Source organism: Pongo pygmaeus, chromosome 8, assembly GCF_028885625.2.
Source record: "Pongo pygmaeus isolate AG05252 chromosome 8, NHGRI_mPonPyg2-v2.0_pri, whole genome shotgun sequence".
Taxonomy (NCBI): domain Eukaryota; kingdom Metazoa; phylum Chordata; class Mammalia; order Primates; family Hominidae; genus Pongo; species Pongo pygmaeus.
In genome coordinates, this window is record NC_072381.2 from 82,813,159 (window position 1) to 82,838,909 (window position 25,751).

At 41.8% G+C, this 25,751-nt stretch overlaps 1 protein-coding gene across 7 annotated transcripts in view; it reads left to right on the forward strand.

Moving 5' to 3' along the window:
• MRLN (myoregulin) overlaps positions 1 to 25,751 on the forward strand; it is a 52,801-nt gene that overhangs the window by 17,201 nt on the left and 9,849 nt on the right. For 3 of the 7 annotated variants that reach the window (XM_054436355.2, XM_054436353.2, XM_063669960.1), the window contains exon 1: positions 20,172 to 20,425. The exons of 3 other annotated variants lie outside the window; for them this stretch is intronic. The gene's annotated coding sequence lies outside the window, so the exon portion shown is untranslated. Of the gene's footprint in view, positions 1 to 155; positions 2,367 to 20,171; positions 20,426 to 25,751 lie in introns of those variants that run through there. One more of the 7 variants, XR_010127429.1, reaches the window with a different exon arrangement.

Here is a 25,751-nt window from a genome sequence, read left to right on the forward strand (position 1 = left end):
TTTCTCAGTAAAAAGGCACTAAGGACTATAAAGTCCACTGCCAAGGAGCCCACATTTAAAACAAAAGTTTCAATTTCTTAAAAATTATACTTGGTTTATCTTCCACTTTCTTTTCTCTCAAAAACTAAGTCTTTTAGCACATTTACCACCCCTAGAATTTCCGGTAAACCAGCACCAACCTGAAGATCATGTTCTCATCAAAGGGTGGAAAGAAGAAAAACTGGAACCAGACTGGGAAGGACCCTACCTTGTGCTACTAACCACCAATACTGCTGTTCGTACAGCATAAAAGGATGGACTCATCACACCCGAGTCAAGAAAGTGCCGCCCCCTCCAGAGTCGTGGGCCATAGTCCCAGGGGAAAACTCTACCAAACTAAAGCTAAGAAAAATTTAACTCTTTTTATCTATTCTATTGTTCTTTCTTCTTTCCTTGTTCTATTGCTAACCATCTAGTTATTAACATAACCAAGTCAATTTTGCCTCAAACTATTGCATTTAATGCTTGCCTTGTTATACCCTGTGCAGACTTGCCAATTCAAAGACAGCTTTCTACTTCAGAAAAGTACTTCTGTCCCTCCTGACTCTCCTCAGGCTGGGCATTAGTAAACTAGGACCATTTAATCCGGGGAGATTTCGATAAAGATCCCAGTGCCAACCAGGAGTCTTGTCCCCAAATGTAGAGAGCAAGCTTTGGTATCTAGTTAGTCTAGCATTCATTAGCTAATGATGTCCTTTGGTATTTATTAAAGTCACCACAGCATAGGGTGACTATGTTTATGCCATAGTTGGTCCAACATTCTGTGGACCACTAAAGAGCAAGGATGGACTGCTCCAACTGGTTTTTGTAATTTCCTAAAATCATACATTCATTTTACTAGAGGACCATTGAAGTAAAAGACTTAAAACAAACTTCAGCAATTAAGACAGGATACCAAGATGCAAATGTCTGGTTAAAATGGATCAAATATTCCATCTGCACATTAAACAAAAGCAATTGTTATGCTTGTGCACATGGCAGGCCAGAGGCCCAGATTGTCCCCTTTCCACTAAGGTGGTCCTTCAGTCGACCAGGCGTAGGCTGCATGGTAGCTCTTTTCCAGGATTCTACTGCCTGGAGTAATAAGTCATGCCAAGCTCTCTCTGCTATATCCAGAAGTCCAGCACCCTGCAGGTTAGCCCCCAAGGGCCATCCAGCTTCTGTCTCCCAACACTAAGTTTACTTCGTGTCTCTCATGACAGGGAGGAAACAGCATTCCTTGGAGACCTGAAGGGATGTGATGAGCTTAAGAATTTTCAAGAGCTTATCAATCAGTCAGCCCTTGTTCATCCCCGAGTGGATGTGTGGTGGTAGTGTGGTGGACCTTTACTGGGCACTCTGCCGAATAACTAGAGTGGCACTTGTACTTTAGTCCATTTGGCTATCCCTTTCACCCTGGCATTTCATCAACCAGAGGGAGAAAAAAATAAGACATCGTAAAGCAAGAGAAGCCCCTTATGGGTCTTTCAACTCTCACATCTATTTAGATGCAATTGGAGCCCCGCAAGGAATACCAGATCAATTTAAAGCTTGAAATCAAATAGCTACAGGATTTAAGTCAATATTTTAGTGGGTGACAGTTAATAAAAATGTAGATTAGATAAACTACATCCATTACAACCAACAGCAACAAGCTTTTCATGAGTTAAAAGAAAAACTCATGTTGGCCCCAGGCCTGGGGCTACCTGACCTGACAAAACCCTTTACACCCTATGTGTCAGAAAAAGAAAAAATGGCAGTTGGAGTTTTAACCCAGACTGTGGTGTCCTGGCCAAGGCCAGTGGCCTATCTCTCAAAACAACTAGACGGGGTTTCCAAAGACTGGCCCCTATGTCTAAGGGCCTGGCAGCAACGGCCCTGTTAGCACAAGAAGCAGATAAGCTAACTCTTGGGCAAAACCTAAACATAAAGTCCCCCCATGCTGTGGTGACTTTAATAAATACCAAAGGACATCATGAGCTAATGAATGCTAGACTAACTAGATACCAAAGCTTGCTCTGTGAAAATCCCCACATAACCACTGAAGTTTACAACACCCTAAACCCCACCACCTTGCTCCCGGTATCAGAGAGCCCAATTGAACATAACTTCGTAGAGGTATTGGACTCCGTTTATTCTAGTGGGCCCAACCTCCGAGACCATCCTTAAACATCAGTAGACTGGGAGCTGTATGTGGATGGAGCAGCTTCGCCGGCCCCTGCAAAGTGACTCTGAAGAAAACGACAAGCCCTGCTCCAGTCACACCCAGAAGCTGACTCATCCACGCACGGCTGAAGCATGAGAAAACTCATCACAGGACTCATTTTCCTTAAAATTTGACTTGTACGGTAAGGACTTCAACTGACCTTCCTCAGACTAAGGACTGTTCCCAGTGCATACATCAAGTCACTGAGGTAGGATAAAAGGTTGCTACGGTCCTATTATTTTACAGTTATTATAAGTGTACTGGAACTCTAAAAAGAACTTGTTTGTATAATGCTATTCTATACAAGGTATGTAGCCCAGGAAATGACCAACCTGATGTGTGTTATGACCCGTCTGAGCATCCCATGACCACAGTTTTTAAAATAAGATTAAGAACTGAAGACTGATGGGGGCTCATAAACAATACGAGTAAAGTGTTAGCCAAAACAGAAAAAAAAAGGTGCTCAAACAAGTCACCTTAAAATTGGATGCCTGTGCTGTCATTAATAATAATAAGTTAAAAATAGGGGGTGGTTCTCTCAATTAGGAAAGAGGCTATATGGTAGAAAATAAGTACATTTATCATGAATTAGGACTGTGTGAAAATAGATGTAGATACTGGTCTTGTGTCATTTAGGCTACTTGAATAAAAAGTGAAAAAAATCCTGTCCACCTTCAGCAAGGGAAAAGTGGCCCTTCCTGTACCAGTGGTCAGTGTAACCCCTTAGAACTAGTAATAACCAACCCCGTTAATCCTCGCTAGAAAAAAGAGGAACCTGTAGCCCTAGAAATTGATGGAGCTGGACTGGATCTTCAAGTAAATATTGTGGTTTGAGAAAAAGTTTATAAATGCTCTCCTGAGCCAGTATTTCAAACCTTCTGTGATAAACTAAATGTGCCAGTACCAGAAATTCCAGGAAAAACAAGAAATTTGTTTTTGCAATTAACCAAGCATGTAGCCTAGTCTCTCAATGTCATTTCATGTTATGTATGTGGAGGAACTGTAATAGGAGATCAATGGCCATAGGAAGCCCGAGAATTAGTACCTCCAGACCCAGTTCCTGATGAATTCCCAGCCCAAAAGAATCACCCTGATCACTTCTAGGTCCTAAAAGCCTCAATCATTAGACAATACTGTATAGCAAGAGTGGGCAAGAACTTCACCCTTCCTGTAGGAAGACTCAGCTGCCTAGGGCAAAAACTGTATAATAGCACTACAAAAACAGTTACATGGTGGAGTTCAAACCACACGGAGAAAAATCCATTCAGTAAATGTTGGGAACAAGCCCACCAAAATCTGGCCATAAACTGGCCCCAAAACTGGCTACAAATAAAATCTCTGCAGCACTGTGACATGTTCATAATGGCCATAACGCCATGCTGGAAGGTTGTGGATTTATTGGAATGAAGGCAAGGAACACCTGGCCCGCCCAGGGCGGAAAACCACTTAAAGGCATTCTGAAGCCACATAGCATAGCATGAGCGATCTGTATCTTAAGGACATGTTCTTGCTGCAGTTAACTAGCCCAACCTATTCCTTTAATTCTACCTGAGCCACTGCACCTGGCCCACAAATCTTTCTAAACTAAAGCTGACTGCATCTTGGCCGGGTGCAGTGGCTCAGGCCTGTAATCCCAGCACTTTGGGAGGCCGAGGCAGGCAGATCACGAGATCAGGAGATCGAGACCATCCTGGCTAACATGGTGAAACCCCATCTCTACTAAAAACACAAAAAATTAGCCAGGCATGATGGCAGGCGCCTGTAGTCCAAGCTACTTGGGAGCCTGAGGCAGGAGAATGGCGTGAACCGGAGAGGCCGAGCTTGCAGTGAGCCGAGATCTCGTCACTGCACTCCTGGGCGACAGAGCGAGACTCCGTTTCAAAACAACAACAACAACAACAACAACAACAACAAAGCTGACTGCATCTTCCAGCTGCATAAAAATAGCAAGAACTTTCATAATTCTTACTCTGTATACTTCTCAATGTTTCACACATGTTAACTCACTTAATCCCTGCAACAACTTTATGTGAGGATTACTATTATAATCTCCTTTTTACAGGTGAGAACTGAGGCATAGAGAGGTTAAATAACTTGCTTAGAGTTAAACTGCTAGTAAGTGATGAAGCAGGATATTAACAATGTGATATATCCCTGCTTATTCTGACAGTCTTGTCTCTGGCCACTTGTGCCTTATACTCTATCCTCCAGCAATGGCAAGCTACATTTCACTCTCACCCCACCTGTATTCATTGTGCCCCCTTGCCATAGTTTTGCTCCTGCTGAGAGCCTGGCCTGGAATACCTTCCCCAGTTGACTCCTTTGCAAATTCTTACTCCTCCTTTCAGAACTTGGCCCCAGCATCACCTCCTCCTTCTGTCAGTCTTCCCATCTGGCTCTCTGTGTTGCCCTTGCATTCTGGGTGCACCTCCAACTATTGGAGGGGCTGCTTTGTATTAGGTATTAGATGGAGAATTGAAACCAAGATCTAGAAGTGGTCCTCAGGATTCTATGGTCATTTAGGGAAAAGAAGCAAAAAGAAAAATCCCTGGAGTAGAACAGTATGAGTAATCCAGAAAGGACAAGAACAGGGCACTTAGGGAAGACGTAATGCTGGAGTGTGGGGAAAACCTTCCTAGAGGGGGTGATGTTGAAACTGGAACTCATGGATGGAGAGGAATTCACAGGGGAGAATTGGGGAAAGGAAAGGATTTTAGACGGAAGGAACAGTGCTTGCAGGCTCAGAGCCAAGACCACTTACGGTAGGACTGGGGCAATTGCTGAGTGTGTTTATTCATTTCCTTATCTCTCCTACTTGACTGAGCTCCTAGGATGTCACATCTGCTGCGCTGGGCTCAAGGAGGTCTCAGTGGAATTAGACTGGAACCCAAACACTGGAATCTCTCAGCCTCTGCCTTGCCATCTGGTAAATGTTCAGGCAGTTTGAAGAGGCTGCTAAAGTCCTTGGGATTTCCTGAGATTCCATGACCTGCATAAATAAAAGAAGGCAATTTGGGAGGCTGAGGCGGGAGGATCGCTTCAGCCTAGGAGTTCGAGACCCAGCCTGGGCAACATAGTGAAACCTCATCTCTACAAATAATAAAAAAATTAGCCAGGCATGGTGGTGTGCATCTGCAGTCCCAGCCACTCAGGAGGCTGAGATGGGAGGATTGCTTGAGCCTGGGTGGTTGAGGTAGCAGTGAGCTGTGACCATGCCACTGCACTCCAGCCTGGGGACAGAGCAAGACCCTGCCTCAAAAAAAAAAAAAAAAAAAAAAAAAAGGCACTGGGGGAAGGGCAAGCAGGAGTGCATGTCTGAGAGTCTTGGGAACCTGGAGATAATACTGAAGGCCTTGATTTTCACCTATTTGTGAAAAAAGAGTGTGATGGGGGCGGGGAATATAGCTGAGGCAAACCCAGACACTGCATACAGGAAGTGGAAAGCCTCTCACCACCAGTCCTGGGGCTGAGTATGAAGTCTGAAAGGCATTTCTAAATGCAGGATCCCTGTAAAGAGTCAAGAGACTGAATATACAAACAGACAGTGGCCACACTATAAATAAAAATAGAACTCGAACTCAGAACCTGCCCCGAACCTGCTGCAAGTAGCCCTTGAAGTCAACCTACTGGCAACAGTAACAAATCCTGGAAGTCAACTAATGTAGGAAGCCAAATAATAACTCCTGTAGTAATCTGCACAAAACAGCCATAACTTGATTAATAACTGGCAGCTTTCCTAATTTTTGCATTGACTTCCAGTTTAGGACCAACAAGATAAAGCAAATATGCAACCCTAAGCCACTACATAGGATGCTGCTTAGCTGCCCACAGCTTCCCCACACCAATAGCCTGAAGTCTTTTTATTCCCCCCTACTATAAAGCATTCCCATTCCTCTACCTGCCTTTGTGTCTCTACCAGATACAAATGATTGTGGTTGACTCCCTGGCTAGGGCAGATTCTGAATAAACAGTCTTTGTTTGTTCTCATTTGGGTGGTCCTTGTTGATTTCCACAGGCTGGAAAAGGTTTTCTGAAGCTCTGGATATTCCATTTACTTTCTTTCATTCTTGGATCCATTTCCTTTTCCTAGAACATTGGAGAATGTTTTTCACCATCCGCAAACATTTAGCAGGGCTGGGCATGTTTGTGCTGCAAAGAACACTTTTTACAAGATCAGAGATGGCACCTAGATTCCCAGCGCTGCCACTGGTGCTGTGACAGCCAGCAAGTCCTTTAGCCTTCTTATATCTTCATCCTCTTACCTGTAAGATGGGACTAAAGAAATTATTTTCTGGCTGGGCATGGTGGCTCATGCCTGTAATCCCAGAACTTTGGGAGGCTGTGGCAGGTGGATCACCTGAGGTCAGGAGTTTGAGACCAGCCTGGCCAACATGGTGAAACCCTGTCTCTACTAAAAATACAAAAATTAGCTGGGCGTGGTGGTGCATGTCTGTAGTTCCAGCTACTCGGGAGGCTGAGGCAGGAGAATTGCTCGAACCCAAGAGGTGGAGGTTGCAGTGAGCCAAGATTGTGCCACTGCACTCCAGCGTGGGTGACAGAGTAAGTGAGACTCTGTCTCAAAAAAAAAAAATTCTGCTTACCTGCTGGAACCAGACCCCATTGTCCTCCAGGTTCACATCTAGTGCACCTCTCAGCACTTTCTCACCGATCCCAGTCAAATAAAAACATTAAGACCTAGAAACAGAGATTTTATTTGAAAAGACTATTGCAGTAGGAGGAGGGGACTATTGTAAGAGGACAACACACAGACCACAAGATCTGCAAGAGTCTCAAGAGAGACCTCGGATGTGTGATCATGAAGGGCGGCTGCTCCATATTCCAGTGCTGGCTCAGGTTAAAGGTGAGTCAAAGTTCAGGAGCTTGTAGGGAGGGAAGAAGCCTAGCTAAAGTTTGGTCAAGTCTTATTAGCGGGTATTTTGTCCACATTGGTGAGTGGGGACAAACAGTTTGGGTAATCATTTATGAGACAAAACTTGGAGGGTTTGTGTCTGGCCTTGTCCTAAGTAAACAAGGGGGCATTCACGAGTCTTATCTAAGTCACATGGGGAAGAGTGGTTCTTTGCAGTAAGCTGTTTGGAAGGACAAAGGGAAGAAGGATTTCCTGAGTGCGGTCTTCTAGGAGCACAGGGCTCAGGCAGAGTTCGACATTGTCATCCATTTATGGATGAATGCATAAACAAATGTGGTAGATTTGTTCAATGAAATATTATTCAGCCTAAAAAAGGAATGAATTTGTATACATGCTAAATCATGGATGAATCTTGAGGACATTATGCTAAGTGAAATATACCAGTCACAAAGTGACAAATATTATATGATTCCACTTATATGAGGTAGCTGAAGTAGCCACATTCATAGAAACAGATGTAGAAAGGTGGTTGCCCAGCCTGGTGGGGAGAATGGGGAGTTGTTTAATGAATACAAAGTTTCAGTTTTGCAAAATGAAAAGCTTTGTGGAGACTTTGCGCAACAATGTACACAAAAATGTGAATGTATTTAACACTAAACTGTACACTTAAAAATGGTTTGGATAGGGCAAGCATGGTGGCTTATGCCTATAATCCCAGCACTTTGAAAGACTGAGGCAGGTAGATCACTTGAGGTCAGGAGTTCGAGATCAGCCTGGCCAACATGGTGAAACCCCATCTCTACTGAAAATACACACAAAAAAATTAGCTGGTGTGGTGGCACACTCCTATAATCCCAGCTACTCAGGAGGCTGAGGCAGAAGTATTGCTTGAACCTGGGAGGCGGAGGTTGCAGTGAGCCAAGATCATGCTACTGCACTCCAGCCTGGGGACAGAGTGAGTCTCCGTCTCAAAAAAAAAGAAAAAAAAGTTTTGATAGTAAATTTAATGTTACGTGTCTTTTACTACAATTAAAAACTTTAAAAAACTCAACATTATCATCCCCTTTGATTCAAGATTAATAAATATTATTTATCAGTGAACAACTCAAAAGTGATAGTGAATCTCCTGAGTGGGGGAGAAACAGGGTCAAAGAAATAATTCCCTGAAGACTCTTGTTTGCATTATTCCTGCAAAAGCAGCTGAAGCATCTGTTGAGAGGTGGTAGCAAAGGTGAGTTGTTTTACGCCGAGGCCAGCTCGATCGGGGAGACCCTAACCCAGCGGCGCTAGAGGAATTAAAGACACACACACCAAAATATAGAGGTGCGAAGTGGAAAATCAGGGATCTTACAGCCTTCAGAGCTGAAAGCCTCGAACAGACATTTACCCACATATTTATTAACAGCAAACAAGTCATTAGCATTGTTTCTATAGATATTAAATTAACTAAAAGTATCCCTTAAGGGAAAGGAAGGGATGGGCCGAATTAATTGAATAGGTTGGGCTAGTTAACTGCAGCAGGAACATGCCCTTAAGACACAGATCACTCAGGCTTTTGTTTGTGGCTTAAGAATGCCTTTAAGCAGTTTTCCGCCCTGGGCGGGCCAGGTGTTCCTTGCCCTCATTCCTGTAAACCCACAACCTTCCAGCTTGGGCGTTATGGCCATTATGGACCTGACATTGCTGCAGAGATTTTATTTGTAGCCAGTTTTGGGGCCAGTTTATGGCCAGACTTTGGGGGGCTTGCTCCCAACAGTTTTAGCATCTTGCTGGTCATCTTCTAGGGGGGATGACTGAAATGAAAAAGAGAAATATTAATATAAAAGGTTATAATAAAGTAAGGAGCCAGGAGTCGGATCTTGAGAGTATCTTGTCCAGCAGATTCCAAGAGGTCGGTAGATGAAAAGCTTTTGGTCATACAGCACTGCTCATTGAGTTTGCCGAAGCTAAGATGTCAATGTTCTTGGCAATGTTGTCCGCGGTCTTGGTTCCCTCTCATATATAGGCATTTGTGACCTGAACATTTTATCACACTTCCTTTGAGGCTCAAAGAGTGCCGTTTCCAGGGAGAAACTGGCTCCTGCATGGTCTGCCTCAGTGATGAGTATTTCAAGGTACATATCAAGTCATCTGGGCTTCCTCAGATGCTGAGGGAAGTGGCAGCTACAAGGCAACCTAGAGTTCCAGTAAAGATCTGGGTTTACAAATTTTAATCTGGATTGTCAGAATTCAGTTCTTCGTGATGCCAAGACGGAAGGGAAAGATAAAAATTGGAAATGTTAATTTGAAGGCTGTAGGCAGATATTAGAGAAAAACAAGAGTTAAAATTTGGTAAGGTTTGACAAGTGTGCAAGATGACAAGATCTGGTACAAGTTACAGGCAGTAGCAAAACTGGTTTTTCATATGTCAGTTACCTGCAGTTTACAAGAGGTTCAAACACAAAGAGTTCAAAGACAATGAACAGGACCAGAATCTGATAACCCACCAGGGTGTGCTATAGTTTTCCATTGAAACACAAAAATTCTCTCCACAGGTACTTTCCCTTTTGATCAAGATAATCTCAAAGGACCAGACACACTGGCTCACATCTGTAATCCTAGCACTTTGGGAGGCCGAGGTAGGAGAATTGCTTGGGGCCAGGAATTCAAAACCAGCCTGGGGCTGGGTGCCGTGCCTCACACCTGTAATCCCAGCACTTTGGGAGGCTGAGGCAGGCAGATCACGAGGTCAGGAGATTGAGACCATCCTGGCTAACATGGTGAAACCCTGTCTCTACTAAAAATACAAAAAAATTAGCCAGGCGTGGTGGTGGATGTCTGTAGTTCCAGCTACTCAGAGGCTGAGGCAAGAGAATGGCGTGAACCCAGGAGGCAGAGCTTGCAGTGAGCCGAGATCGTGCCACTGCACTCCAGCGTCTCAAAAAAACAAACAAACAAAAAAACCCAGCTTGGGCAACATAACAACACCTAACAAAACATAACAAAAACAAAAATACAAACATTAGCTGACCACAGTGGCATGCACCTGTAGTCCTAGCTACTTGGGAGGCTGAGGCAGGAGGATTGTTTGAGCCCAGGAGTTCAAGGCTGCAGTGAGCTATGATTATACCACTGCACTCCAGCCTGGGCCACAGAACCAGACCCTATCTCTTAAAAAAATTAAATAGATAAACAAATAAATAAATAATCTTAAAGAAGGATTATTCTTGGTCAGAAAATAAAGTTGATGTCATTAAATTCAACCTAATTATTTTAATATATGCAGCGAGAATGGTGATTTAACATATTGGCTCTTCAAAGTTTGCTTTGTGGAAGATTTCATAAGGACATTCAAAATGGACCTTTAAAAACCTCTTGAGGCTTGATTCTTCTGAGAGAGTATTTAAAAAATAAACAAACACAAACCTCTTGAAGTTAAGAAGCCAAGCCAAGAATTCACCATCAGATTTCACCTATATTAATCATAGATTTGAGTAAATTCCCCTCTTCTCGAGGTCACGCAAATAGTCTCAGTTTCCTTGGCCCACTAGGAAGAGAACTTCCTTATCCATCGGTAAGGCTGAGAACCCCATAAGCCAACCCTGTAAAGTCAGCCTCAGTTCCTTAAGACTTACTGGCCATATCTTGATTCATTCTCAGATATGACATTCTGAACAAAGCTTTATTCAGAATAAGCTTTGTTGTATAACCAGTGTTTCCAATTACATCCTCTTAATAAGGAGAACAGATTCTTACTGAACCTATGCAAATAACTGTATTGCCATGGAAATAAAAGTATTCAATAAAAGTTTCTTAATTCTGGAGGAAACAGGAAGAAAAAGATAAATGTTTTGTTTTTATTAATCTACATTTTTTTAGATAATACCTTAAAAGAGAAAGTAGCCCTCACATCCAGAAAACAAAATGTTAAAGTATTAGCAGCATTCCAAACAAAACCCAAATCATTCCTCATCATTTTGCTCAGCCTTATTCTTGTTCTGTTCCATCTTGAGTTAGTAGCCTCATGAACCCGTTAGCTTCTTAATAAGAATATGGGAAATCCTGGATGGTCCAATGGCATGGGCCCCAAGTTATTTAAGCAATACCATCATAAGCCTGTGCCCATGAGTACTCAGCATAGTCCTTTCCCGTGGGGCTCTGAGACCGTCGATTTTAATGTCAAAACACTCTGGTTTGTAGCTGATTTGCAAGTGCTTTCTAGGAAGAATCAAAGTAAAACAACAACAACAAAAAAACTATCTCTAGATGCCAAGAGACCAAAAATGACCATGGTTAACTTATTAATGATAATTTTTCAAAAGTGAACGATCTGATGAGTTCATTACAAAAATAATGCAATTGACAAGAAAGTTTGGTTGTTTCTGTGGCATTTAAAACAAAGCAGTGAATTTAAAATCAAAGTGACAATAGAAAAATTTTAAAGAAAACATAGGAGGTAACAGGATTGTAAAGAACCTTAATTCTTTCAAGAGTGAGAAGACTGTTCCTGTAAGTAATCAAGGACATGAAAAACCGAACGTAAAGCACAGAAAATTATTCTGATAAAATAGAATCATTGCCTTTTAGGCAGATTTCTCAGAAGGTAAAGAAAAATCTTAACAACCTCTTAAAAAGTACATAAATGATTCCAGAAAAATTTGTCATTTAACAGAAAGAAAAGCAGTTTTAATTTTGTATCAGCATAATATTTGATATCAAGGCTCTTTTAAGAAAATCTTATAAATAAAGCCACTAAACCTTAGCCAATTTCAACTATGGCAAATAAAATTCCCTTTCTGTGCACCTTCTACAGGTTTCTACATCCGTTTAGGTTTTGTGCTACCTATTCTTCTTCCTCATTCTGGAACAGCCAGTCATTTTACTTTAGGACAAAACTATGCTCCTTTACCTTAACAAAAACACATCCTGAGTACCTTGCATACAAAGTTACTCTTCTCTGCAATATTTTTCCTAGAGAATCTCACTCAGAATATTAATCGTAACTTTTTAACTTCTATTTCACAGAGATAACTATGAGGTAGATACCTGTGAGCTGTCAGACACTACAATTTTGTAGCAAAGCTTATGAATATACACTTTACAATGTTTTATAGTTTAGATGTCCTTATAGTTCAATTTCTCAACATGGCAAAATACATACAGCCTTAAAATTATGCTTAGTGATTAATATTTTAATACTTTATCTTATTAGAAATGATCTAGGTATTTAATGACTATCCATTAATTAACTTAAACTAGCATAAGTTTTAAGTTACTAAAAGATCTTAGAGACTGTCTTTAAGCTGACATACCACAAAACATAATTATTGTTGAAATGAAGTTTGTCAGAATGATAATTTAATTTAGTTAAACACACATCTCCAGTTTTCATCATCTTAAACATCTAGGAAACGTAATGCTAGTTTATTCAATCAGTAGAGCTGTCTAAATTCAGGAAGAATAAGCCCAAATAGAATAGAAATGTATGCCTGCATTATGCTGAACTTGGATAACTTAGAAGACAGCTCTTTCTATCAAAAAACAAACATTAAAGTTGTCTTTTTTTTTTTTTAAAAAAGAGTTACCTAAATTTTTTGAATCTGAATTCTTAAAACATTTGCATTCGTTTTTTATAATACTTTTTTAAAGTCTTTATAATACTATTTAAAGTGTTTCTACCACCAACAGGGTGGCTTAAAACAACAGAAATTTATTGTGTCAGTTCTGGAGACTAGAAGACCAAGATTAAGGTGTCAGCAGGACCACGGCCCCTCTGAACGCTCTGGGGGAGGGTCTTTCTTTGCCTCTTCCTTGCTTCTCTGGTGGTTGCCCACAGTCCTTGGTATTCCTTGGCTTGTGGACACATCACTCCAATATCTATTTCCTTTGTCACATGATGTCTCCCTATGTGTCTGACTATGTCCCCATTTCCCGCTTCTCACAAGGACTCAGGTCATTGGATTAGGGCCCACCCTAATCCAGCATGATCTCATCTTGATTATGTCAGCAAGGCCCTATTTCCAAATAGGGTCACATTCACTGGTACTGAGGACTTGGGCTTGAAAATGTCTCTAGGGGATGCAGTTCAACCCACAACAGCTAATAAGTGGTGGGCCTGGTGTTCTGAACACTCATCAGTCAGCTGCAGAGTGGAGTGTCCATGCCCCAGGGACCAGTAAAGATGACCCATTGGAAGTGTAGTAAGAAAATATTAGGGGGGAGGAGCCAAGATGGCCGAATAGGAACAGTTCCAGTCTACAGCTCCCAGCGTGAACAACGCAGAAGAGGGGTGGTTTCTGCATTTCCAACTGAGGTACCGGGTTCATCTCACTGGAGAGTGCCAGACAGTAGGTGCAGGACAGTGGGTGCAGTGCACCATGCATGAGCTGAAGCAGGGTGAGGCATCGCCTCACCTGGGAAGCGCAAGGGGTCTGGGAATTCCCTTTCCTAGTCAAAGAAAGGGGTGACAGACGGCACCTGGAAAATCGGGTCACTCCCACCCTAATACTGCGCTTTTCCAATGGGCTTAAAAAATGGCACACCAGAGATTATATCCCGCACCTGGCTCAGAGGGTCCTATGCCCATGCAGTCTCGCTCATTGCTAGTACAACAGTCCGAGATCAAACTGCAAGGTGGCAGCGAGGCTGGGGGAGGGGTGCCCACCATTGCCGAGTTAGTTGTTTGATTAGGTAAACAAAGCGGCTGGGAAGCTCGAACTGGGTGGAGCCCACCACAGCTCAAGGAGGCCTGCCTGCCTTTGTAGGCTCCATCTCTGGGGGTAGGGCACAGACAAACAAAAAGACAGCAGTAACCTCTGCAGACTTAAATGTCCCTCTTTGACAGCTTTGAAGAAAGTAGTGATTCTCCCAGCACGCAGCTTGAGACCTGAGAAGGGGCAGACTGCCTCCTCAAGTGGGTCCCTGACCCCCAAGTAGCCTAACTGGGAGGCATCCCCCAGTAGGGGCAGACTGACACCTCACACGGCTGGGTACTCCTCTGAGACAAAACTTCCAGAGGAACGATCAGGCAGCAGCATTTGCAATTCACCAATATCCACTGTTCTGCAGCCACCACTGCTGATACCCAGACAAACAGGGTCTGGAGTGGACCTCTAGCAAACTCCAACAGACCTGCAGCTGAGGGTCCTGTCTGTTAGAAGGAAAACTAACAAACAGAAAGGACATCCACACCAAAATCCCATCTGTATGTCACCATCATCAAAGGTAGAAAAAACCACAAAGATGGGGAAAAAACAGAGCAGAAAAACTGGAAACTGTAAAAATCAGAGCACCTCTCCTCCTCCAAAGGAATACAGCTCCTCACCAGCAATGGAACAAAGCTGGATGGAGAATGACTTTGACGAGTTGAGAGAAGACTTCAGACGATCAAACTACTCTGAGCCACAGGAGGAAATTCGAACCAATGGCAAAGAAGTTAAAAGCTTTGAAAAATAATTAGATGAATGGATAACTAGAATAACCAATGCAGAGAAGTCCTTAAAGGACCTGATGGAGCTGAAAACCAAGACACGAGAGCTACGTGACGAATGCAGAAGCCTCAGTAGCTGATGCAATCAACTGGAAGAAAGGGTATCAGTGATGGAAGATGAAATGAATGAAATGAAGTGAGAAGAGAAGTTTAGAGAAGAAAGAATAAAAAGAAACAAACAAAACCTCCAAGAAATATGGGACTATGTGAAAAGACCAAATCTATTGTGATTGGTGTACCTAAAAGTGACGGGGAGAATGGAACCAAGTTGGAAAACACTCTTCAGGATATTATCCAGAAGAACTTCTCCAATCTAGCAAGGCAGGCCAACATTCAAATTCAGGAAATACAGAGAACGCCACAAAGATACTCCTCGAGAAGAGCAACTCCAAGACACATAATTGTCAGATTCATCAAAGTTGAAATGAATGAAAAAATGTTAAGGGCAGCCAGAGAGAAAGGTCGGGTTACCCACAAAGGGAAGCCCTTCAGACTAACAGCGGATCTCTCAGCAGAAACTCTACAAACCAGGAGAGAGTGGGGACCAATATTCAACATTCTTAAAGAAAAGAATTTTCAACCCAGAATTTCATATCCAGCCAAACTAAGCTTCTTAAGTGAAGGAGAAATAAAATACTTTACACACAAGCAAGTGCTGAGAGATTTTGTCACCACCAGGCCTGCCCTAAAAGAGCTCCTGAAGGAAGCACTAAACGTGGAAAGGAACAACCAGTACCAGCCACTGCAGAAACATGCCAAATTGTAAAGACCATCAAGGCTAGGAAGAAACTGCATCAACTAACGAGCAAAATAACCAGCTAACATCACAATGACAGAAGGATCAAATTCACACATAACAATATTAACTTTAAATGTAAATGGGCTAAATGCTCCAATTAAAAGACGTAGACTGGCAAATTGGATAAAGAGTCAAGACCCATCAGTGTGCTGTATTCAGGAAACCCATCTCACATGCAGAGACACACATAGGCTCAAAATAAAGGGATGGAGGAAGATCTACTAAGCAAATGGAAAACAAAAAAAGGCAGGGGTTGCAATCCTAGTCTCTGATAAAACAGACTTTAAACCAACAAAGATCAAAAGAGAAAAAGAAGGCCATTACATAATGGTAAAGGGATCAATTCAACAAGAAGAGCTAACTATCCTAAATATATATGCACCCAATACAGGAGCACCCAGATTCATACAGCAAGTCCTTAGTGACCTACAAAGAGACTTCGACTCCCACACAATAACAATGGGAGACTTTAACACCCCACTGTCATTGGATATTTTAGACCAATATCCTTGATGAACATCGATGCAAAAATCCTCAATAAAATACTGGCAAACTGAATCCAGCAGCACATCAAAAAGCTTATCCACCATGATCAAGTGGGCTTCATCCCTGGGATGCAAGGCTGGTTCAACATACACAAATCAATAAATGTAATCCAGCATATAAACAGAACCAAAGACAAAAACCACATGATTATCTCAATAGAAGCAGAAAAGGCCTTCAACAAAATTCAACAACACTTCATGCTAAAAACCCTCAATAAATTAGGTATTGATGGGACGTATCTCAAAATAATAAGAGCTATCTATGACAAACCCACAGCCAATATACTGAATGGGTGAAAACTGGAAGCATTCCCTTTGAAAATGGGCACAAGACAGGTATCCCCTCTCTCACCACTCCTATTCAACATAGTGTTGGAAGTTCTGGCCAGGGCAATCAGGCAGGAAAAGGAAATAAAGGGGATTCAATTAGGAAAAGAGGAAGTCAAATTGTCCCTGTTTGCAGATGACATGATTGTATATCTAGAAAACCCCATTGTCTCAGCCCAAAATCTCCTCAAGCTGATAAGCAACTTCAGCAAAGTCTCAGGATACAAAAGCAATGTAAAAAAATCACAAGCATTCGTATACACCAATAACAGACAAACAGAGAACCAAATCATGAGTGAACTCCCATTCACAATTGCTTCACAGAGAATAAAATACCTAGGAATCCAACTTGCAGGGGATGTGAAGGACCTCTTCAAGGAGAACTACAAACCACTGCTCAATGAAATAAAAGAGGATACAAACAAATGGAAGAACATTCCGTGCTCATGGGTAGGAAGAATCAATATCGTGAAAATGGCCATACTGCCCAAGGTAATTTATAGGTTCAGTGCTATCTACCAATGACTTTCTTCACAGAATTGGAAAAAACTACTTTAAAGTTCATATGGAACCAAAAAAGAGCCCGCATCACCAAGTCAATCCTAAGCCAAAAGAGCAAAGCTGGAAGCATCACGCTACCTGACTTCAAACTATACTATAAGGCTACAGTAACCAAAACAGCATGGTACTGGTACCAAAACAGAGATATAGACCAATGGAACAGAACAGAGCCCTCAGAAATAATGCTGCATATCTACAACTATCTGATCTTTGACAAACCTGACAAAAACAAGAAATGGGGAAAGGATTCCCTATTTCATAAATGGTGCTGGGAAAACTGGCTAGCCATATGTAGAAAACTGAAACTGGATCCCTTCCTTACACCTTATACAAAAATTAATTCAAGATGGATTAAAGACTTAAATCTTAGACCTAAAACCATAAAAACCCTAGAAGAAAACCTAGGCAATACCATTCAGGACATAGGCATGGTCAAAGACTTCATGTCTAAAACACCAAAAGCAATGGCAACAAAAGCCAAAATTGACAAATGGGATCTAATTAAACTAAAGAGCTTCTGCACAGCAAAAGAAACTACCATCAGAGTGAACAAGCAACCTACAGAATGGGAGAAAATTTTTGCAAACTACTCATCTGACAAAGGGCTAATATCCAGAATCTACAATGAACTCAAACAAATTTACAAGAAAAAACAAACAACCCCATCAAAAAGTGGGTGAAGGATATGAACAGACACTTCTCAAAAGAACACTTTTATGCAGCTAAAAAACACATGAAAAAATGCTCATCATCACTGGCCATCAGAGAAATGCAAATCAAAACCACAATGAGATACCATCTCACACCAGTTAGAATGGCAATCATTAAAAAGTCAGGAAACAGGTGCTGGAGAGGATGTGGAGAAATAGGAACACTTTTACACTGTTGGTGGGAATGTAAACTAGTTCAACCATTGCGGAAGTCAGTGTGGCGATTCCTCAGGGATCTAGAACTAGAAATACCATTTGACCCAGTGATCCCATTACTGGGTATATACCCAAAGGATTATAAATCATGCTGCTATAAAGACACATGCACACGTACATTTATAGCGGCACTATTCATAATAGCAAAGACTTGGAACCAACCTAAATGTCCAACAACGATAGACTGGATTAAGAAAATGTGGCACATATACACCATGGAATACTATGCAGCCATAAAAAATGATGAGTTCATGTCCTTTGTAGGGACATGGATGAAACTGGAAACCATCATTCTGAGCAAATTATCGCAAGGACAAAAAACCAAACACCGCATGTTCTCAGTCATAGGTGGGAATTGAACAATGAGAACACTTGGACACAGGAAGGGGAACATCACACACCGGGGACTGTTGTGGGGTGGGAGGAAGGGGGAGAGATAGCATTAGGAGATATACCTAATGCTAAATGACGAGTTAATGCGTGCAGCACACCAACATGGCACATGTATACATATGTAACAAACCTGCATGTTGTGCACATGTACCCTAAAACTTAAAGTATAATAATAAAATAAAAAAAGAGAAAATATTAGAATGTCTCTTTATTTTTATATTTCTTCTTTTAAAAATTGTGTTTGTATTTTATGATGTAAATGATATATTTACTATATGCATATGTTCTATAAATAAAAATACATGTATTCAGTGGATACTAAAAATTTTTTAATTGACCAGAGAATAGGAAAAAAAAGGCCCTATATCTATTCCACTCCTTCTCTCCCATCTATTAAACTGAGCATCAGTAGCATATCAGTTTCTCTTTTTCACAGTTGCCTCAGTAGAATAACATTCCACTGGGTGAGGTTTGTAGTGAGGTGTCCACCCCACCCACCACAGCATTTAGCTGAAAAAGGTTTAGTTTGACAAAAGACCAGTTACTAGATCTGAGCCAAGGTGACAAGTAGCTAGAACCCTAAGAATGAAGCAGTTGGCTGGGCGCAGTGGCTCATGGCTGTAATTCCATCACATTGGGAGATGGAGGCAAAGGGTCACTTGAGTCCAGGATTCAAGACCAGGGAAGACCTCATCTCTGCAAAAAAAAAAAAAAAAAATTAGCTGAGTGCAGTGGCACATGCCTATGGTCCCAGCTACTCAAGAGGCCAAGGTGTGAGGATTGCTTCAACTCAGGAGTTCAAAGCTTCAGTGGGCTATAAGCATGATACTACACTTTAGCCTGGGTGACAGAGTGAGTCCCTGTCTCTATTAAAAAAAAAAAAAAAAGAAGAAGAAGAAGCAATTTAACAATTTTTATGTATTTCAGTAACTTTCCTCTAATTGTCAGGTTTCTTTTTTATTTTTTTAGACAGAATCTTGCTCTGTTACCTAGGCTGTAGTGCCATGGCATGATCTTGGCTCACTGCAACCTCTGTCTCCAGGATTCAAGTGATCCTTCTACCTCAGCCTCCTGAGTAGCTGGGACTGCAGGCATGTGCCACCACACCTGGCTACTTTTCTGTATTTTTTTGTAGATACTGGGTTTCACCATGTTGCCCAGGCTGGTCTCAAACTTCGGAGCTCAAGCCATCTGCCTGCTTTGGCCTCCCAAAGTGCTGGTATTACAGGCATGAGCCACCACTCCCAGCCACATAATTGTCAGTTTCTTTTAATACTTCAGACAGAACCAGTGTGTAATGTAATTAGGTATAAAGACATACTGTTAATATTATAAACAATTTGATGTCATTTATGGGGGAGGAGGGGAGGCGCAGAATTTGGAATGTTTTGAAATATAAGTTTCCAAAAGAGGAGAGCCACTGCAAACCAGAAGTAAGGTGATGATTACACCTCCGTTCTTACCACGTGCATTTATGTATGATACAATCCCAAGATCCAGCCTCCAACCCCCACATATACCTATATGTTTCCAGGAATTGTTTTGGGATCTCTAAGGGAAGGCAGCTGATATGCTCACAGGTAAACAAACTTTAAAAAGTTGATAACATGCATCTCGAAATCCATTTGTTGATATATTTTTAAAATTAAGGAGTCAATATAAACAAGGTAAAGTGTATAAATTTAAAAAGATATTCAGATGTCCATGGAAAATAATTGTTCAGAAGAGCAAAGGGTAGTATAACATTAAATGAGTCATGGTGTTTTTTGACATTCCTGATTTTTTTTTATTATTATTATACTTTAAGTTCTAGGGTACATGTGCACAACATGCAGGTTTGTTACATAGGTATACATATGCCATGTTGGTTTGCTGCACCCATCAACTCGTGATTTACATTAGGTATTTCTCCTAATGCTATCCCTCCCCCAGGCTCCCACCCCCCCGACAGGCCCTAGTGTGTGATGTTTCCTGCCGACATTCAGGATATTTTGTTGGTTGTTTAACTCTTCAAAAACTTGACATAAGGGTCTATTGATTGTGGAGGCACAGATCTCCTTCTCATGGGTTCTTTGAGCTCCTGTGTGGGCATAAGTATATCTTTGTTATAATTTGTTCCACCTGTGCCTGTCAATTTCTTTCCACTTGTCTCCTCCTGTGACATTCTGGCTCATGTTTCTTCATAAAGCTCTAAGCCAGTTATTAATAACAGACCAGTGAGCCTCCTGATCCACCAAGACCATATGGTGTTTTTCATAAAAGAGAGAGATCATTCCCTTGACTTTGGACTTCGCTTATTGAACCCCTGAATAGTAAGTGTTTTTTTCATTTGTTTGTTTTGTTTTGTTTTTTAATGTAGCATTTTAAGATGTTGATTTTGGAGGAAAGTTTAGTGTGACTCAAAAGTTTATGTGCTTCTGATAGAGGGAGAACATAGTAGGCTAAAATTCACTAAGACTCATAAAGCCTATTTCCTATTCCCTGCAACGTCTCTCTGCTTTTTATAAGGCTGATTATAAAGAGAGATCAATGAATTAGATTTCTACTCCTCTCATTTTCTTTTGGTTAAATAAAGGCAGGAGGAGAAGCAAAGGATTAATGATATATAAATTACTTGACCAAGACCTGTGGCTGCAGCTTGACCTCCTGTCTCCTTGTATTTTCTCTCCAAATAGAATTCCAGTGATTTCAAAGAGAATTTTCACGTGAAAAGTATATGTAGGGGATGGAGGGGAGGAGTAGTTGGACAAGAGACCTGGGCACTTTTGTTTTTTTCCCCTTTGTTCTAGGTTTGGATCAGAGAGGGCACCTGTCTTGTTCCATGGATTCATTGCTTCCTTGTTTTTTAGCCAAAGGCTTTGTCTTTGCAGCCTTCTTTATGCTGGTTGCTTCTGAGAGTCCTTCAAAGTAGGTCACTATGTTTTCTGTCTAGAAAAGGGGGACCCTGAAGCCCAGACAGGCCAATGCCTCGCTTGGTTCTCTTGAGCAGGGCTAAAACCTGACACTCCAATCCTTCTTCAAGACCATAGACTAATATAGCTTTCTGCTTTGGTTATGTATGTTCAATTCTTGAACATGTGCACCAGGCTTCTAAATAAAATCTGTAAGGGAGGCATGACAGGGAACTGGAAGGAGGCAGATGTGGGCTTGTTGTTGAGCCCTGGCTTGGACCACATACGAGCTGTGTGATCCTAAGAAAGTATTCAACCACTCTGAGCCTCAGTTTGCTCATTTGTAAAATGAGAATCATAGTCTCTTTTACAACATGGTGGGGTTTACTCAATGTATATAAGAAGCCAAGTATAGTGACAGTGACTGTTATTTTAACACATTTATAAATTCCTTCTTTGAATTTTTCCTGAATCTTCCTAATTATCTCTCATTTGTTTCCAATTTAAATCCAGAGCCTCCAAATGTGGTTTTTGATGGGAAACATGAATTTAAACTGTAGAGGCAATATCTGACTTCTACTACTTTTAATAACTTCATTTTTAGAATAGTGTAAACCATGCAAATGCTGAGGACAGGTGGATTGAAGGATGGTATATTGTTAGCAATCAACACATTAAGTCTACAGCTAAGATCAACCATGATGAGAAACCTCCCCAAACAACTTCAAAATATAAACTATTATTTCCATAAACGTATCTGCTCTATTATAATCAGCATTCTAACGTTTTTCTTTTTGCTCTGTCTTTCTATGTTTCCAAAAGACTGGTTTCCAACCTTGCCACATTAGATTCTGTGTGTCTGGATAAGACAGAAAGAAGGATTGTCTCAATACCTGCTTTCCAAAGTGTTGCTCTGTAACTCAGGAGATATGATTGGATTTTTGTTTTCCTCTATGAACTTTAATTGTGCAAATATGTATTTAATTCCTACCATGTGCAAGACACCATATGCTAACCTAAAACGGGGTCTATAAAAGTCAGAATGGGCTTGCTCATGGTTCAGTCCTCCTCCTTGGGTATCACTTTTCTTTTTTTTTTTTTTGAGACAGAGTCTTACTCTGTCACCCAGGCTGGAGTGCAGTGGCTTGATATCACCTCACTGCAACCTCCACCTCCCGGGCTCAAGTGATCCTTCCACCTCAGCCTCCCAAGTACCTGGGACTACAGGTGTGCACCAACATGCCCAGCTAATTTTTTGTTATTTTTTTTTTTTTTAGTAGAGACAGGGTTTTGCCATGTTGTCCAGCCTGGTCTCAAACTCCTGGGCTCAAGTGAACCACCGCCTTGGCCTCCCAAAGTGCTGGAATTATAGGTGTGAGCCACCGCACCTGGCCAAGTATCACCTTCTAAGTAATGATTTTGTGAAGCATAGAAGAGCAACACCTTAAAGTCACACCTCGTCTGCCCTATGGAAAAAAATTGTCATTAAGCACTTACTTTGTTCCAAGCTCTGTGGAAAACGCTGGAGATATCATTTCTGCTCTAAAGGTGGTCATAGTCTGTCATTTAAACTTGAAATTCTATTCTCCAGCCTAACCATCTATTTTCAGCTAAACTTGACTCCAAAGAACAATCAGCTTGTTTCAGAAATCCAATCTGCACCTAAAAACATAAAGACATTGCCACCAGTGAATTTATACCAAGGAGTGTGTGTTGCAGGCCAAGTAGGCAGTTTAAAAGGTTTTGCCAAATGCCTTTGAGTACTCAAAAAAGTCCAGAGATTTCCCCACTCCCCTCCATTCACCAACTCCAAATGGGAATGACACTCATTTGGATATCTGAGTTCTGCAGGTCAAAAAACACAAACAAGCCCCCCTAGTCCCATTTCTGCATCCTGCACCCATTTCTGCATCCTCGCACCACTCAAAGGACAACTGTCTGCTGGCACCGCTGTGTTGGGGCTCTCTGAGGAAGCCTCACACAGCTGATCCCCAGCCAGGGCTCTGGGCCTTTCATCTGGCTTTGTAAAAGTGCATCACAACTGTGATTCATGGAGAGGGCTGGACAACTTGGCAGGGAGAAGGTTGATAACATTTTGATTACTTCAATTCCAGAATATTTCATAATGTTCAGTGCCCATAACTGAATAAATTCATGTCATCTCAGGGGCAATGTATGATCTGTTTAGGGCAAGAATATGGCAGCTAGAAACTTTAACCTTCAAGAGTCCTGATAGTGGATGATTAAGAAGTCATGTTTGTTCATATGTAGAAAAATTGTTCTTTTTAGGACCAGAACATTTACTTCAAACATTTGAGGCATGGCCATCAATGGCTTGGGAAAGCCAAAACTGAACAGATGTTGACCTAAAAAGAAAGCAAATGGGCTGGGCGTGATGGCTCATGCCTGTAATCCCAGCATTTTGGGAGGCCAAGGAGGATGGATCACCTGAGGTCAGGAGTTCAAGACCAGCCTGTCCAACATGGTGAAACCCTGTCTCTACTAAAAATACAAAAATTAACCAGTGTGGTGGTGGGAGCCTGTAATCCCAGCTACTCGGGAGGCTGAGGCAGGAGAATTACTTAAACCCAGGAGGTGGAGGTTGCAGTGAGCCAAGATTGCGCCATTGCACTCCAGCCTAGGCAACAAGAGTGAAACTCCGTCTCAAAAAAAACAACAACAAAAAAAACAAAAAACAACAACACAGAGAGAGCAAGAGAGGTTCCATCGAAGAGAAGAGAAACACAGTGGCTCCTGACAGGTCTGAAACCTGCTTTCTGACCTGCGGCGGGTGGGTGATCAGATGGACCCTCAGGAGTGCTGCCAGGTGAGCCAACACCCCGCTGCTCATGTGTCTGTGTCTGCCTCAGCTTCTCTGGGCTTTCCATCTCTTAAGGGCTGTTTCCTCTCATCTAACTGAGCCACTCTATCCCTCTTCATGGCTGGGCTGCAAGGAAGTGGCCATCTTTCTGAATCTGCTGCTTCATTTAACTAGGCACTATTTATTGAGTGTCAGGCAGCATGCTGGGCTCTTGGCTTACTTTTTTTGTTTGTTTGTTTTGTTTTGTTTTTTTGAGACCCAGGCTGGAGTTTAGTGGCATGATCTCGGCTCACTGCAACCTCTGCCTGCCAGGTTCAAGCGATTCTTGTGCTTCAGCCTCCTGAGTAGCTGGGACTACAGGTGCGAACCACCATGCCCAGCTAATTTTTGCATTTTTAGTAGAGGCAGGGTTTTGCCATGTTGGCCAAGCTGATCTCCAACTCCTGACCTCAGGTGATCTGCCTGCCTTGGCCTCCCAAAGTGCTGGGACTATGGGTGTGAGCCACCATGCCTGGCCTCTTGGCTTACATTTTTATCAGTCCTGCAATATTGCAGTGGCTAAGGCCGTGGGCATTGGAACCAAACAAATCTCCATAAAAATCCTTGGTCACCTCTTACTACAAGTGAAACGCTGGACAGCTATCTTAACCTCTCTGGGTTTCCGTCTTTTTGCATAAGAAAATAGTGGTATGAATATTCCACCTCATAAAGTTTTATGAGATTAAAAATCAAAGTGTGTGTAGAAGGCACTGAACTTTAGCTATGAATAAAGTCCTTTCAACCTCCCACAAGACAGGTATTACTCTCTCTGTTCTCCAGATGAGGTGGCATCTGAGGTCAGGTGCTTTGTCCAAGGCTGCAGAGTTAATACTGGTGAGAGCCAGGATCTCAAACTGGTTCCATCCGGTTCAGATCCTGTACTCTCTCCTCACTCCACCTTGCTGACTGATCATCTGTGACTAACATGTTTCTGTGTTCAGTCGAAGTCCACTTTGTCAAATTCTTTGCCTTGTGGCCCTGACCTGCCACATTTTCTACTTTTCACTTGTGATTTGCTTTGCTCTGGACTCTCTGGTTATACATGGGCTGGAATCAAAGATGTTGGAGGGTGATGAAGGTAGACTCTCCTCACGTAGCCGACTCTGGTGAAATGCAGAATCCAGTCTATCACAAATGTCAGAAAATTGCTGAGGCAATTGTGGCACTAGCTTTGGAAAAAGTCACTGTGTGACCTCAGACAAGTCTCTGCACTTCTCTGGGCCTTGTTTGTCAAATGAGAAGTTTACAAAAGCTCCGATATCTTTTCTATACCAACATTTCGTTAGTATTTCCAGGCTTTCCCCTTTGTTGTTTTTCTTAGCTGGAAAGAGAATAATTGTCCTGAAATCACGTCTTAATCAGGAAACAAGGTGCAAGAATAATGCCTGCCATCATTTAACCATAGAGCCATATGCATTATTTAATTCCTATACAAGCTTTCTATGATATAAGGCTCCTGTCATTGATAAGTTAATTTCTCAGATATGTGTTAAGTTTCCTTTCTCATATAATTCAACTTTGGGCAGAATTGAAGGGGACCTTAATGAGCTCAGAAAATGCAGCTTGAACACAAATTTTAGAAGCTTACAGAACACAAAAAATCCATTTACCATTGCATATGCCCAAATTTTCCCAAATTACTTGAATTTGAGTTTAGTGAGGGCAAACCTCCAGTATGCTGTAGAAACGGTGGCCATCCCAACAGATCATCCCATTCTGAAACCCTGCATGTCCCGTGCCAAGTTTTTCTTGCCTTCCAACAACTTGACTTGCTTCCCTAATTATAAGCAAAAAAACAAAACAAAACAAAACAAAACAAAAAGGAAAAGCATTAATAAGACATAGTTCCCGTATGATTTCTCAAGTTTCTAAAGGACAGTTGTCTTG